Source organism: Phascolarctos cinereus, unplaced genomic scaffold, assembly GCF_003287225.1.
Source record: "Phascolarctos cinereus isolate Bilbo 61053 unplaced genomic scaffold, phaCin_HiC Scaffold_2;HRSCAF=192, whole genome shotgun sequence".
Classification (NCBI taxonomy): domain Eukaryota; kingdom Metazoa; phylum Chordata; class Mammalia; order Diprotodontia; family Phascolarctidae; genus Phascolarctos; species Phascolarctos cinereus.
Genome location: NW_027555625.1, coordinates 264,774,535 through 264,788,464, shown reverse-complemented (window position 1 = coordinate 264,788,464; position 13,930 = coordinate 264,774,535). Strand labels below are relative to the sequence as shown.

Below are 13,930 nucleotides of genomic sequence, written 5' to 3'. Positions count from 1 at the left end.
TAAAGGACCTCAGAAGCCATGTAGTCTGGACCTTTCATTTTACAGATAAAGAAACTGAGACCCAGGGATATTAAATGATTCACCCAACATCTTTGTTGAGTTGCTTTTCAGTCATGACCCCATTTGGGGTTTTCTTGACAGAGATGTTGAACTGGATTTGCCATTTCCTTTTCCAGATCATTTTACAGATGAGGAACTGAGGCAAACAGGGTTACAGGATTAAGTGACTTGCCCAGGGACACACAGCTAGTAAATGTCTAAGGCCAGATTTGAACTCAGGAAGATCCAGATGCCAAACCCCCTGCTCTATCTACTGCCCCACTTAGCCTTCCCCACCCAACATCACGCAGGTAGTAATCAGAGGCAAGATTTGAACCCAGGTTCTCTGATTTCTGAGCCCATCCACTACATTGGAAACTTATTTAGTGTCTTAAATTTATTTTTAGGGCACCAAGCTAGATGACAGTTCTATAAGAAGCTGTGAATAGGGATTAGACACACTGAGGTATTCAGGGATATTGACCAATTTGGGGATACCCAGGGCCCCCACTGTTAGTTATAATTTTTATGAGAGTCTTTCTAAAATGTATTACATGTTCCACTGCCTTCTTAAATGGAATATCTCAAACATATTTCATACTTAAATTTTTTTCTTAACAACTCCAGGTCATCATTGTAAAGTTATATTTTTACCCTATGCTGTAATGCCTTGAAGCCCTTAGGGCCAACTGAGGTGTAAAGTTTGCTCTTAAACTGAATGGACCCATACCACTAAACTCTTTTCAGTTTTTACATCAATTTTTTTATGGATTTTCTGTTAAGTTGCCCACTGCCATTTTTTGTGGGAAACAGATACAAAAGTCCCTGCTCTCAAGCTAATAGGAGGAGACATTATATAAAAAGGAATGGTGGCCAAGGATTTGGTCTTGTGACTGTGAGTGGAGCAAAGGGCAGTTGACTGTCTTACCCTTTCTAGTAGCAATGCTAGTCTTGATTTGATTCACAGATCACAGAGCAAAACGTGAAAAGTGGGGGCGTGGAGGCGGGAGAAAAGAGATAAGAGAGGAAGAGAGGAGCACAGGGTAAGTATTTACTAGTAAAAGGGTAGATGGCAAGATATGTGGCTGGGCATGGCTGGCTGGAAGGAATGTGGAGCATAGCTTTGAGCTGATTACATGTAGTAAAGGATTTGGTGAATTTGCACTCCCTCTGTGTCATTTCTGAATAAAGTGGATGGATTTTGTGACCTCTTGTTTAACTCTGAGGGCTTCTGTTTTGCTTATCCCCTGCTTCTGTGCTGTGTTTTATAAAATCATAAGTTTAGAGATGAAAAGAACCTTAGAGATCATTTATCCATGTACTGGAGCCAGCTCACACAGTTTTGAGAAAAGCTGATTGTTAAATTTTGATTGTGAACACTTGTACTTCAGAAATCCCACTCTCTGCAAATCAGGGCTTGATTTACTTATTTTATTGATTGTCTAGACTTAAGAAAGTGACGGAGCGACAATTCTAGAAGGATTCTAAATGAAAAATTCTGTCCACTCCAGAGAGAGAACTGCAGATTGAAGCATACTTTTTAACTTTATTTTTCTTGCCTTTTTTGTTTGTTTGTTTTGCACCATGGCTAATGTGGAAATACGTTTTACATGATTTCACATTGCTTGCTTTCTCAATGGGTGGGGGACGGGCAGAAAGGAAGAAGAAAATTCAGAACTCAAAAAATTTTTAAAATAAATGTTAAAAAATAAATAACAATTCTATTTTAAATTTTTTTTAAGTGATAGAAAAAATTTGAATAATACAGATTAAACTTTAAAGTGTGCCCTGGTTATGTTTTTTGGGAGATCTGATTTATATATTCATTTTTATGTTATTTATTTGTATTTATCAATACAATCTTGGCATCTAGCACAAATCTCTCACTTTCCAGATGAGAAAAGTGAGTCTCAACATGCCCCCCATGAAAGGCAACAACAAAAAGAAAGGTCATATATGTAACAAAATATTCAGAGTAGCACTCTGGAAACAAAAAACTGGAAGCAGGATGGGCATCTATTGATTGATGGGAGGAAGGAACAGTTTTTTATTATTGTTGTGATAAAACTGGGTTTGAAGGGAAGAAATAGATAAGAGGAAATGGTTAGAGCATGAAAGACAAACATCAATAATAAAACCTTTAAATAATCACTGAAGCCCAAAGAAGTGAAGGGATTTGCTCTAAATCCTGCCCATTTTCCACTGTATCTCCTCTGTTTCAGATGGGTAAAGGCGGTAAAGACGGGTCCTTCAGGAGCTTTGGCTTCCTTAAAGAGAGGAAGAGGACACAGAACAAGTGAGGAGATAGCACGCTGGTCACACCACATCTCAAGCATTCTGTTCAGCTCTGAGTTCCTTGTTTCAGGAAAAATATTGAAAAACTAAAGTGAATCCAGAGAAAGGTAAACAAGAGGGTGCTTGTTTATCAGTGCCATAACAGAAACAGATGAAGAAACTAGGGGTGTTTAGCTTGGAGAAGACTGAGAGGAGGGCATTGGGATAGGGAACACAGCAAGGTCTTCTAGTACTTGGGGAGGGGGGTTAGCCCCTACTTAATTAGAAAAGACAATCCTAGTTCCCCCACACATACACTCTCCCATCACACCCTCCACCTCAGTCAGCATCCAGAGTAATTGAGGTTCAATTATAGTGGTTAAACTCTTCGACCTATGTGTCCCAAAAGAGACCTTCCCAGACCCAAAGAGGGACCCTTTGTTCCAATCCAACCCATTCCTCCCCACTCCCCCCAACTTTGACCCTGAGAGAAGTGGAAGGCATTCTGTTTCCTAGGGAGTCACATCTTGAGAAATGTCAAGATTGGGGTGAAGGAAAGGTGAGAGATGGAGGGGAAAGGAGTTTTTTTTGTGGTTGTTCCTGCCTCATCCATCTGGTGGTTTCTCATGACTGGCTGAAGCAACGACAGCAGCTCCCAGTCTTCCTTTTTAGATAACCCCCTTCCTGTTACCCAATGTGCTCAAACTTATGCCAACAAACTGGGAAGAGGACCGGAAAGCCAAAAGTTTTATCTCTCCTTCCCCAAGTGAAGAGTAGGCCAAACCCAGAATGCCTAGCAATGATAAATGGTTCTATAACGGGTGTTCTTGCTAAGACTGGGCCTTGCTGAAATACCACCCACCATCTTTATGGGCTGCCTTGGGGAAGGAATTCAAACTGTTCTCTAACTTTCCAGAAACATTGGGTTCAAGATGGAGCTAGTTTATCCTGAATTTTATGCTAGGATAGTCCATCAAAAAAACATTTAATGACTCTATGCTGTGGCTGGGAAGGATATAAGGATGGATAAGGTACAGTCTTTGCCTTCTCTCCTAGTTATAGTCTAGTCCTGGTTCCAGTACACTATAAAATCTTTAAGGGCAGAGACCTTGTCATTTTTCATGTTTGTATTGCAAATTGGATTGGAAAAACAGGACATACATTAAAAGATTACCAATGGTACAAAGATGAATACGCAACATAAGGGGTGTAGACAGTTATAAAAATTTAGAAGACAAGGAAGTCCTTATGGACTGGGGTGGTCAAGGAATGATGAAGGATATGAGACTTGATCTGGGTAATACTTAGAAAAGGTGAGAGGAAAGAGAAGAACATTTTGGGTGAGAAGTAACACGACATAGTGGCCAGAGCCCCAGTCTGATTCAAACTTTCCCCAGAGATTACTAGCTGTGTGGTCTTGGGAAAGTCATTTAAATTCTGTTTTCTCATCTGTAAAATAGGCATAGTCATACCTTTCGTACTCCTTAAAACTTAGTAATGATAATCAAATTATCAAATTAGATAATAATGATTAGGTGATCATTCATTCAGTCAAACATTCATTATTAAGTAGATAAGTGATGTAGTGTATAAGGCATTGGACTTGGAGTCCGGAAGACCTGGGTTCAAATCCAGCTTCAGACAATAAGCTATAGGAACCTGGTCAAATTACTTCACCTTTCTTTGACTCAATTTCCTCATATGTAATATAAGGAGGGTGGTCTCTTCTCACATCCCTTCCTGTTCAAACTCTATGATTCTTTGTACAGAACACTATGCTCCATGCTGAGGAACATAGAAAGCTTAAATGAGAGAGATCTCTGCCCTCATGTACTAGTACTAGTGAGTACTGGGATGAAACAAAAGCCACAAAACTATATTAAATGATAAATACTTTAGAGAGATGTAAATACAGTGCTAGGTGAGAGAAAGCCATCTCCTACTTGAGATAAGGGAAGATTTCTTGGAAGAGGTTAAATTGGAGTTACACTTTAGATAGATGATCAAGGACAGGCTGCCAGGTGGTGCAATAGATAGAGCACTTGGCTTGGAATCTGAAAGACTCCTCTTCCTGAATTCAAATCAAGCTTCAGACACTTACTAGCTATGTGACCCTAGGCAAGTCACCTTACCCTGTTTGCCTCAATTTCCTCATCCGTAGAACTATCTGGAGAAGGAAATGGCAAACCACTCCAGTGTCTTTGCCAAGAAAACCCCAAATGGAGAGTCAGACATGACTGAACAATCGAGAACGTTTGACATTCCAGCCATAAAGAATATGATGAGCAAAGCAAGAGTGAGGATGTATTACCCCTACTTCTAGAGAGATTATAAATTCCTTGAAGTCAGACAACCCCCACCCTTACCCTCCACACATACCCCAACTCCCACTTCTTGCTCAGGACACAATCTTCAAATCTTTACCATCATTACTACTAAAATAAAAGGATGTGAACATAGTACCTGACATACAGTAGGTATTTAATAAATGCTTGATGAATGTTTCTGTTTGCCTCAGCCTGGGGTCCCAGGATCATAGTCTCAGAGCTGAAAGGGATCTCTGAGGCCATCTAGTCTACCCTTTCACTTTACAGATAAGGAAATCAAGGCCCAGAGAGGTTGTCACTTGCCCAAAGTGTAGCTGATAAGTAAGAGAGCCTAGATGAGAGCCTAGTTGTAAGGGACCTTAGAGATAATCCGATACAGAGATCAAGTGACTTACCCAAGGTCATACAGGTAGTAGATAACTGAACTAGAGTTTAATCAGATATTTCTTTATTTGCTTTTCTTTTTTCAACTATACCATACTGGTTAGTTCTACCAAACTGGAGAGGCATAGAGTATGCCCACAGTGATAGACAGATTACAGTCTCAAACCAAGGCTCATCCTACCCAAATTCAAAAGAGTGGCCTGATCACCTAAAAGTTGGCCCTAGGGAGATTAATTTTTTCTTCCCCAGCAGCTAATGGATCTATGATCTATGTGCTAAGGTAGGAAGCACTCATATTAACAAAGCCACGGATCATTGGAAGTTCAGAGCCCAGCAAAACACTGCCTGACTAAGCATATATTAGGTGTTGAATGAACGAACTCAGTGAATTAGCCGGCAATTGTGATGGTCATTTTGCAAGAACTATTGATATCATTCCTTCCCTATTAGTTCTGGAGGGATCCCAGCATTCTCGCTCTCTCTCTCTCTCTCTCTCTCTCTCTCTCTCTCTCTCTCTCTCTCACTCTCTCTCTCTCTCTCTCTCCCTCTGTGTGTGTGTGTGTGTGTAAACTTCCTACAGGAAGAGGAGGCCCCTTTTAGTTTGCTTGAGCAAGGAGACTCCTGGCCTGCTGTGCTTATCAGTTAGCCTCAGCAGGAGGAAGGGGGGTGGTCAGGGAGCAGGAGGGAAGTCAAGAATATCCCCAACCTGCTCAGCCCTGCCGTCTTGTGATACTGAAACCCTAGACCCTCCTGATTCAGTGCTGTTATTAATAACCCCTTGGCCAGCTTCCCAGGGCCACCAATCTGCCAGGGCTGAGGGAAGAACAGAGAATGCCACTTGCACCACCAGGGCAAGGTGAAAGACTCTTGCCCTCCAGGCCCAGAGCCAACCGTCAACCAACTGGCCCTGCTATTAATCACTCCTCCCTCCTCTACTCCTTGTGGGCTCCTCTCAGAGTTGGCTGGCTCCTTCTTTTGCCTGCCTTCTGGCTGAGAGGAAACTCTTCCTGACAACCCTGCGTTTCAATAACCCCATCTTTGGTGGAATGATAAGATCAGAAAATTTAGTATTGGAAGGGACCTTAGAGATTAGTGAGGCTAACTCTACTTATTTTCCTGAGGGCTAAGTTGAGGCTCTTTTGAGAGTCCCTTGCACAATAAGAAGATCAAATCAGTCAATACTTAGAGAAATTAACTCAGACTATTCATTGTAAAGCGGCAGGTAGGTGGCACAGTGAAAAGAGTCCCAACCCTGGAGTCCAGAGGATCTGAGTTCAAATCTGACCTGGAGAAGGAAATGGCAAACCATTCCATTATCTTTGCCAAGAAAGCCCCATGGACGGCATTGGTGTGCTATGGCCCATAGGGTCACAAAGAATCAAACACAACTGAAAGACTAAACAATAACAACAATATATAATCAGTAATATACAATAATAAGAGGCAGATTGTGAAGAGTTTTAAATGCCTAGAGGCAATCACGACACATGGAAGTTTATGGGGCAGAAAAGAAGCAAGGTCAGATATACTCTAGGAATATCATTGTGGCAACTGCGTGGAGAGTGGATTGGAGAAGAGAGAGGCTACTTACAGGGAGACCTATCATGAATCTACTGCAATCCAGGAGATAAGGGCTAAGAGCCCAAACTACGGTGGTGGCCGTCAGAGTAGAAAAAGCTAATACATTTAGGAGACGTTGTGGAGATAGAATCACAGTTTGGAAAAAGATGCTAGATTTAGAATCAAAAGTTCTGGCTTTGAATCCAGGTCCTGATCCTGTGTGACCTCAGGCAAAGACTTCACTATTCTGGACCTCAGTTTCTTCCTCTATCAAATGAAGGCTTTGGATCTGCAAGACCCCTTCTAGCTCTAAATCTTGAGCATCTCAGATATTCTGATATTTAATTCAGTCTAAATTATGTTTGAATCTCTTTCCACCTTTATCATGTTTGAGCCATTTCTTTCCTAGAGTACTCTCTGATGAACAGCAAGAGCTAAGCTCTGACCAAAGCTTTTCCTGAATTTATTCAGGGATTTTTTTCCTAGTGAAAATTTTTCTGTGAGTCATTTGCTTCAAACCCCCCTCCTAGATTTTTTGCTGCTGTCGTACTCAGCCCTTTCCCGAAGCCCAGGAAAGACCACTCACTAGCTTTGAAGTAAGAAGATCCAAGTTCAAAACCTGTGTGACCTTGAACAAGTCACTTAACTTCTCCAGGACTCAGTTTCCTCAACTGTAAAAAGAGGAGGTCAGACTAGATGGTCTCTAAAGTCATTTCTGTGATCCTTTATCTCATACTCTTTCAATTAGAATCCCAAGGATCAGCTCATGTGTGTGTGTGTGTGTGTGTGTGTGTGTGTGTGTGTGTGTGTGTGCGCGTGTGTGTGTGTGAACATTTTTGCAATGTTCCCCCAACCTCACTTCCCTAGGAATAACTGAAGGAACTCAGGATGTTTAGCCAGGTGAGGACACTCAACAGAAAACTAAATCTTCATCCATTTGAAAAGATGTTACGTGAAAGAGGAGGCAAATGTGGTCTGCTCAGCCACAGAGGCCGAACTAGAGGCGATAATTAGAAGAAATTACAGAGGCTTAGAGATGTAGGTTCTATAGAAGGAAAAAACTCTGCTTGATGCACTCTGCTCCAAAATGGCATTGGTTACCTTGGGAGCTAGTGGCTTCCCCTCACTGGAGATGTTGAAGAGGTTGGATTACCCCTCATCAGAGATGCTGTTAGGGAGATTCTTGTTCAGATATGGGTTAAATTGAAGGCCTTCTGAGTTTCCTTCTTATTCCGAGATTCCATAATTCTACCAATTAGATTTTGGAATTGATTCCATGATTTCAGGCCTATGGCTGAAGGATGAGGGGAGGAAGGGGGAGGGGAAATAATTTTGCCTCAAACTCCATGGCTAACACTTGTACTTAAGGGACATCTGGTTAAAATAACCACTTAAGGGAGCCTTGCTGGAGATAGAAGAGGAAGAGATGTCACAAAAGGAAAACATGAAGGTGTGTGTGGAAAGGGGGCAGGGTTACCGTTGCCAGGCAGCCAGCCCCAGGCTTTGGTTGCCTTGGTGATGCTATGTGTATCAGGGGGAGTTCTGGGTGTGTATCCCTGCTGGAGGCAGAGGGAGTTAGGATTATGGGCTGGGAGACTCAGGTCTTTTTAGCCCTCCCTTCCCCCCAAAGAGAGAGGCTCCATTCTGAGGTTCCTATAGCAACCTCAGGAGAGTGAGAAGAGCCAGATTTGCCATGCCTGAGGGATACCTCTGCCCAGATCAGCCTGGAAGCTGTAATTCCCGTGGTCCAGAGCCAGCTAGCCAGCCAGCCAGCCCTCTGGTCAGAGGAGGCCTGACCATTCCAGTGTTCCCTGGTCTGCCTCTTCTGAGTCTGGAATTCACCAAGACAGGGCCTAGTGGTTGTACCTGGGGAGTAATGAAGTACACTAGAAGCTCCATTTGCCAGGATTCTCATTATTAACCTCCTACCAATCATCCTAGCACTCAGGGACATGCCTAGGGTGAAAGCATTCTCCTCTGGGTAGTCCCAGTTGAAGCAATTACCTTTTCCTTCAACCAAATACTGCTGTGGCCCTGTGGTTTCTGACCCACAGTGCCCTCTAGTGGAGAAAGATTTTTCGGGGGAGTGCAATTATTTGGCCTAACCCAAAACTGCAAAAAACCCAAAATACCCTCAAAAAGTAACGATCCAAAAATTACATATTTTACTGCCTGCTATGTGCAAGATAATTGTACTATGAGTGATAGGTAGTGAAGGGTGATGATCCAGAGAAACCCAGCACAACACCCTGCACATAGTAGGTGCTTCATAATTGTTTTTGAAATGAAGTGGAAAGACATTGATGCCATAGTTCCTACCCTCAGGGAATTTACAACAGAGAAGCATGAAATTTTAATTCTAAGCTCTGTATCTCCCCTAATACCTATGCTAATATTTTGTACATAGCAGGTGCTCTTAGCAATTTTTTAAAAAAATTAATTGAAGGTAGTATCTATGTGTCAGATGAATAATGAATGTTACATGAGTTCAGGAGAAGGAGAAATAATAACAGCTCCTATTTCTATAGTACAATCAGGATTATAAAATGCTTTCTTCATAACAACCATTCCAATAGGTATTTATTAAGCGCCTACTGTGATTCAGGCCCTGAGCAGTTGCTGAGCCTACAAAAAGACTAACTGAAAACTCCTGCCCTAATGGAACTCACTCTTCACTGGCCAGGTTACAGGTAAGTATACTTCTTACTGTAGAAAAGATACAACATACAAACAGATAAGCACATGTGTATACATATATGTCTGTGTGTAGTTGTATGTGTGCATGTGTTCCATCTCTCACCTCCACACCTTTGCACAAGCTGTTCCTTGTGCTTGGATTCATCTCCATCTCTTAGAATTCCTACAAGTCTCAGGTCATGTGACACCTCCTTCTTGTGCTTAAAGCAGATTTCAAACTGCACCAAGTCTTTTGGGACACCCTGTATACATTGAGGAAGGAGAAAGCAATAACAGCTGGAAGATCAGGAAACACTCTCTGCAGGAGGTAACACATGAACTGAGCCCTGCATTCAAAGAGGTTCCAGTGAAGGAGTGCATCCTAAGCACGTGCAAAGTGGGAGAAATGGAAGATGAAATCAGTCATTGAAAACAGTGCAAGTATTATCCCCATTGTACAAATGGACAAACTGAGGTCCATAGAGGCAGAGTGACTTGCTCAGAGTCACACAAGTTATTAAATGTCAGAGCTGAGTCTCAAATTCAGACCTTTTGTCTCTAAGACTTGGACCAAGTGTGCTGCTTCTCTGTCTGAAAAATGAACATATTTTGGAGGAATTCCTTGAGGTTAAGATGATTGGAAAGAAGTAGAAGAGGCAAGATTACATAGTTGAAAAGGCATTAGACTGGGAATCTAGTTGTTGAGTCATTTCTATTCTCCATGACACCATTTGGTTTGGTTTGGTTTTTTTGGCAAAGATACTGGAGTGGTTTGCCATTTCCTTCTCCAGCTCATTTTACAGATGAAACTGAGGCAAGCAGAGTTAAGTGACTTGCCCAGGGTCACACAGCTAGTAAATATCTGAGGCCAGATTTTAATTCAGGTCATCCTGACTGCAGCCACTGTGCTTTATCCACTGTATCACCTAGCGACCCTAGAATAGGAGTCAGGAGACATAAATTCTGGTCCTGACTTTGCCCCTAATAATCAGACACTAATTAGCTGTGTGACCTTGGGCAAATCACTTGCCTCAAAGCTTCTGTGTCCTGTACACATTAAAATTAGGTGGTTGGAATAGTTGATCTCAGAAATCCTTTCTAGATCTGATATTTTTATTATCCATGCTGCCTGAAAACCTTGTCCAGAGAGTCTCAATTCAGGTTTTGATTGTTTTGAAGTTTTGTGTTTCCTTGATGCTTATCACAATATTATTTTACATTTAGCAAAGAACGTATCACTAAATCCCCTGGGCTTCTATTACGAATCTTTAGTTTTATTGGATTAATAAGTAGGGGGAAAAGAATGGTAGGTCCAATATCCTCCAGGTATTACTGAATCCCCAAGATTACTGACAGGGACTTTCTTTTATATTAGATCAGTAAAAGAGTGGCAAAGAAAGATGGCAGGTCTTGTTCTCCCCCAACCCCGGGTTCTTAAATCCACCATCATTGGCTGACTGAACTGTCTGTCCCCCAGCATCAGGCTAATTGGCAAATTATAGCAACCAATGAAAACCATCAAATGGCTGCCCAGAAGTTCAGCCAACTACTGATATTAGTGAAATTAGCAAACTGGAATGATTTCCAGCTATGCTTTATATTCACAGGATCATAGCTAGAAAGGATCTTATAGTTAAGTCAGTTAAACCAATTCCTTAATTTTACAGATGAAACTCCTGGGGCACAGAGACATTAAGTACCTTAAAGTCACACAGCTAATACGTGACCAAACCAGGATTCGAACTCCAGAGGACTTCAAATCTAACGCTCTTGCCACTATACACATTGCCTCCTTTGTGTCCATTACTTTTTAATTTTTTATTGATATCTTTTGTTTTTATATCAGTCATCTACATCTTTTAATGTATTCCCCTTCTGCAGAGAGCTATTCTTCATAATAAAGAACAAAAGAGAAAAAATTAAGCAAATAATATGAATGTAAAAGTACAGCCTATGTCAGATTGCATGCCCTCTTGGGGAAAGGGGAGGAGAGGAAGAGGGAGAAAATTTAAAACTCAAAATCTTATGGAAGTGAATGTTGAAAACTAAAAATAAATTAGTTGTTTAAAAATTAAGCAAAACTAACAAAAACATTAACCAACACTGATATCACATACAAAGTTCCACACCCAGACTTCTCTATTTCCCCCCTCCAAGACTAGAGGGAGGTGTTGTTGTTCAGTCTTGACTCTTCTTTGTGGTCCCATTTGGAGTTTTCTTGGCAAAGATATTAAGAGTGTTTGCCATTTCCTTCACTGGCTCATTTTGGAGATGAGGAAACTGAGGCAAATGGGGTTAAGCAACTTACCGAGGATCACACACCTAGTAAATGCATAAGGTTGATTTGGACTCAGGTCTTTCTGACTCCAGGGCAAGAGTTCAATCCACTTTGCCCCTTGGGAGGGAGGTACTTTCCCTTATCTTTTGTTTGGGGCCAAGCTTGATCATTATAATTTCCCAGCATTCCCTTGCATTTGCTTTGTTGTTGTTATCATTGTTGTTGTTGTTTCTATTTACATTATTGTAGTAATTGTTTACATCAGAGGTGTCAAATACTCTGCCCTCTTGTGGACTCTCATACGAGCCTGAATGTGGGTGAGTATTGCTGAACCAGGTTAAAATATAATTGGAAAATACTTAAAAATAAATAAAAAGGCAAAAAGTCCATAGATAATATTACACTTTAAAATGAAGTGAATATGTAGCTCAAAGAGATCCTTAAGTATGAATTAGTGGTCCCTGTTTCTATTTTAGTTTGGCATCACCAGTATACATCATTTTCCCATTTCTATTTAATTAACTTCTTTGTATTTGTCATATTCATAATTTCTTACAGGACAGTAACATTCCATTCCATTGAAATATTACAACCTGTTTAGTCATTGCCCAACTGATGTATGTCCTAGAACTTTTTACTGGGCCATAGTAGTGCAAAATTCCTGCATGAGTGTTTCATTCTAGCTCCTGGACAGCTCCCCCAAGAACCTGACTGGCTGTAAGTCTCAGAGGATGTTTGACATCCCTTTCTAATCATGTCACCTCTGTCCTGCGTGCCTGCAGTGGGGACTTAAAAGCCACACTCTACTCTAGCTCTTACCAAGGAAACACTGGCTGCCTCTGTTCCAAGGATGAGCTGAGGCCCTGGGAATCCTTTGGATGGCTGACCTAGTACTGGACTCCCCAGGAAATGTGAGCTGTGAGACTAAATTCTAAGGCTGAGAGTGGATGGGGACAACTGGGGAGCTGGAGACTTCTAGGAAAGACAGGGCAGAACTGAGCTGTGATTCAGCAATTCAACAAACATTTATTGAGTATTTGTTGTGTACACTGAGTGCTATGTAAGGTGCTGGGGGCGGGGCAGGGAGAGTAAAGCTGTCCCTGCCCTCACAGAGCTCACAGTTTGGGAGGGGAACAAGACATAACAAAGGCAACAACAATAGCACATGATACATTGTTAGTAACAATTGGTTCCTAAGACGTGAGAATGGAGACTTTGAAACAGTACTGATTTTATAACACAGTAAAACCTTATTATCTGCCAATATTAGCAAGGGAGGAATTTGGGATAAAGGAATCTTCTCTGATAACTGAATCCTATGCCTTTTTATTCCAAAACCTTAAAAAAAATTTTAGCCAGTCCAGATGGAAGCCTTTCTAAATGTCTTAAGACTTTTCCTGAATTCTTAAATAAAAGATACTGAAAATAATGTCATTTTTTCTTGATGTGTCAATGTTATCATTGTAAGCAGCAATCTATGTTAATAGCAATGTTTATATAATGCTTTAAGTTTGCAAATCACTTTGTATTATTTCATTTGATCCTCACAAAAACCCAGTGAGGTAGTGGCTATTATTATCCCTATTTTATAAATGTGGAAACTGATGTAAACAGAAGTTCAATGACTTGCCCAAGGTCACATAGCTAGTACGTGTTTGAGACAGGATTTGAACTAAGGTCATCCTGACTTCAAGATCCAGTGATCTATCCACTGTACCTCCTCGTTATTATATACATCAACGTTCTTTAAAGTCTTCTTGGTCCTACCTCCACAGTATCTCTCGTATTCTTTCCCTTCTCTCCACTCACACTGCCACTACCCTAGTTCAGGTCCTCATCACCTCTCTCTTGGACTTTATAATAGACTCCAAAATAGATTCCTAGCTTCCTGCCTCTGCATACTCCTGATTTAATTCATTGAGCCTAATTTCGTTCCACTGGGAAACTAATTAATCTGACTCATTAGAAATGTGTCTAAATAAGAGTCAACAGGCTTCAAATGAGGTCCTAAAGGTCTGAAATGAGTTAACTATGTAAAATGCTTTGCAAACCTTAAAGCATTATATAAATGCTAACTAGTAGTATTAGTATGAGTATGAATAAAATATATGATCTTTACTCTAGGCCTGGAATCAGAAAGACTTGAGTTCAGGTCTGGCCTCAGACATTTTCTAGATGGGTAATTCTGAGCAAGTCACTTAATCTTTGTCCGCCTCATTTTCCTAAACTGTAAAATGAGAATCATAATAGCACCTACCTCCTAGGACTAAATGAGATAATATTTGTAAAGCACTTAGCAAACTGCCTGGCATGTAGTAGGTGCTAAATAAATGATACTATTATTACTATTGCTATTATGGGTATGCTATGACCTCTATTTTGAGTATTCAGA

The 13,930-nt window shown here is 41.0% G+C and overlaps 1 long non-coding RNA gene across 1 annotated transcript; it reads left to right on the top strand.

Moving 5' to 3' along the window:
- Positions 1–948: 948 nt before the first annotated feature.
- On the top strand, positions 949–12,909 carry LOC110198938 (uncharacterized). Its single transcript, XR_013484724.1, has 3 exons — positions 949–1,082; positions 2,262–2,441; positions 9,161–12,909. It is a non-coding gene; the product is annotated as an uncharacterized LOC110198938 (long non-coding RNA).
- The last annotated feature ends 1,021 nt before the right edge of the window (positions 12,910–13,930 follow it).